The following is a 3097-nucleotide window of genomic DNA, read 5'->3' as shown; positions in this document are numbered from 1 at the left end:
TGTATTCTTTAATTTTATCATTGTAAATAGCATACGTCTTCTTTCTTATCTGTAATCTCTTCTGTCTTTCTAGACCTTATTACCATATACAAAATACCAGCACCAACACCACTTGCATATTTCTACTCTCTTTTCGCTTTAAGCCCCGGTACCAGATGAATCCAGAATGTGTTATAACTAGAAGAACCCTGATAAACAGTCATAACAAATGATGTCAGAAGTGGGATCCTGAAAAAGTAAAATAAAAAAAAACAATTTTAGGAAATTTGAATTCGCTACGTTCTGAATGTTTGCATTTGAACTTGGTACTGATGGTAGAAGCGAATGGATGAAAACAGTAATTATTCTCTGGAAAGTTCTCTTGGAGGTACATTTCACTCCAGAGAAATTAATGGTCAAAATGTGACCAGAAACTTGGAACTGATTATTCCGTTGTTAGACTTGGAGAGGATGATTAGAAATCCCAATCAGTTTGTACATGATTGCACAATTGGATAATGTTTCTCACAAATAATATGAAATGCAGGAAAAGATTGCAAAAGTTGAAATTAACCAATTTATTAATGAGTACTCAACGTACATTCAAAGTGCAAAAGACTCAAAGCAAAATTTTAAACCATAATGAGCAAAGCTTGCAAAATCCCAACAGAATGGTGGAACAAACACAATCAAACAAATATAACCTCACTTATTTGGTGGAAATGTAGATATTGATGAATAATTGCAATGACATTAGTTGGTAAAGGTAACTAACACATCCTTTTGGTAAGAATTTGCACCAAAAAAAATTAAATATTTAAATCAAATTAAAACATACTTACTACCAAGGTGAAATCCACGTGAATTTCAGCTTGACGCAAAGACAATAACATAAAGGGTAATCTGAAGTCAGGTAAGTCTAAGACTATAACACTCAGATGCGGAGTTTTGTTTTACCTCTCTATGCACTATGTCACTCATGGAAAAATATGTCTTTTTAAATTATTCAAGTCAGCAGAAGGACTTAAACACATACAACATACAGACATAGACTGTTGAACATCAATCTACAATCTAATAAACCTAAAATGCTTGGCGGGACACAGACATATATAACATACACATACAGCATACAGACATAGACTGATGAACATCAATCTAAAACCTAAAAAACCTAAAATATTTGGCGGGACATAGACCTATATAACACATACAATATACAGACATAGACTGATGAACATCAATCAATCACACAAACAACTATACAACAGACTAAAATATATTTGGCAAGAAAGCAAATCTTTTCTTGGCATATGAGTGTCCCTAAAAAGGGCCTTTGGTTTTCTTCTAATTTCTTCTATTCTAGTTGGTAAAGGTAATTAACACATCCTTTGGTATGAATTCGCAAAACAAAATGTAAATATTTAAAATGTTTAAAAAATTGTTACTGCCAAGATGAAATACACGTGAATTTCAGGATGGTGCAAAGACAATAACATAAAGGGTAATCTGAAGTCAGGTAAGTCTTCAGATTCGGACCAAATGCTAGTCATATTTTATGCTAAAGCAGCCGTCAAGATCACCAAAGCCAACATGAGAACACTCCCTGAAGCCAAAGCTGAAGAATGAAATGAAAACGTTTAAAAAGTATTAAGGCTGCTATTAATTGCTACATTCAGGTTGAATCTGGTTGTTCTATCAATGTTGTTATAGACCCCCCGAGTTTTTTAAAATAAAATAAAAATATATTAAATGGAAATTGAAGTTAACACCAGGAATGGCTTATCAAGATCAACTCAATATAAACTGATTTTACCTCAATGCCACATGCATGCAATCAGTCAGTAGCTGATGCAAAATCATCCTATAACACTCAATATAAGCTGATTATGTATCAATGTCACATGCAATCAATCAATCAGTAGTTGATGCAAGATCATCCAATAACACTCAATATAAACTGATTATACCTCAATGTCACATGCATGCAATCAATCAGTAGTTGATGCAAGATCATCCTATAGCACTCAATATAAACTGATTATACCTCAATGTCACATGCATGCAATCAATCAGTAGCTGATACAAGATCATCCTATAACACTCAGATGCGGAGTTTTGTTTTACCTCTCTATGCACTATGTCACTCATGGAAAAATATGTATTTTTAACATAGTCAAGTCAGCAGAAGGACTTAAACACATACAACATACAGACATAGACTGTTGAACATCAATCTACAATTTAAAAAACCTAAAATGCTTGGCGGGACACAGACATATATAACACACACATACAGCATACAGACATAGACTGATTAACATCAATCTAAAACCTAAAAAACCTAAAATATTTGGCGGGACATAGACCTATATAACACATACAACATACAGACATAGACTGATGAACATCAATCAATCACACAAACAAATATTCAACAGACTAAAAAAAATATTTGGCAAGAAAGCAAATCTTTTCTTGGCATATGAGTGTCCCTAAAAAAGGCCTTTGGTTTTCTCCTAATTTCTTCTATTCTGCCACCAGCTTCTTATTTTCTGCCATACACTCTTTGTCCCAGGTTAGCTTCTAGGGTAGGCCATCTACACAGCATCAGTTGTGTTTTCTGCAAATTACTCATAGTGAGTTGGGCACCTCATCATTTGTTCTTATGACTGGATAATTATTGGTTGTGATTTGTGGATGATCTTGCATCTTAAATCGGTCCTTAAAAGGTCGTGAAGTCTATTGGTCCATATAAATCCCCTTACTATACAAGTGTACCTCATAATTACGAATGTGTGGCCTAGATCTCATTAAATTGGTCCCTCACAAACTCTGCTGTCCCATTGTATCATCCTGGTATGGTCAGATCCTATTACATTGGTCAATCACTACACTGCTGTCCCCGTGCATCATCCCGGTATGGTCAGATCCCATTAAATTGGTCAATCACTACACTACTGTCCCCATGCATCATCCTGGTATTGTCAGATCCCATCAAATTGGTCAATCACTACACTGCTGTCCCCATGTATCATCCTGGTATGGTCAGATCTCATTAAATTGGTCAATCACTACACTGCTTTCCCCATGTATCACCCTGGTATGGTCAGATCCC

At 35.0% G+C, this 3097-nt stretch overlaps 1 long non-coding RNA gene across 1 annotated transcript in view; it reads left to right on the top strand.

Annotated features, from left to right (window-relative positions):
* LOC149791125 (uncharacterized) overlaps positions 1 to 3097 on the top strand; it is a 422332-nt gene that overhangs the window by 165861 nt on the left and 253374 nt on the right. The gene's annotated exons all lie outside the window — the stretch shown is intronic.

The sequence above is a fragment of the Sinohyriopsis cumingii genome, chromosome 10 (genome assembly GCF_028554795.1).
Source record: "Sinohyriopsis cumingii isolate HCF-2022 chromosome 10, ASM2855479v2, whole genome shotgun sequence".
Classification (NCBI taxonomy): domain Eukaryota; kingdom Metazoa; phylum Mollusca; class Bivalvia; order Unionida; family Unionidae; genus Sinohyriopsis; species Sinohyriopsis cumingii.
The sequence above is the reverse complement of the archived record's forward strand: the minus strand, read 5'-3'. Positions and strand labels throughout refer to the sequence as shown.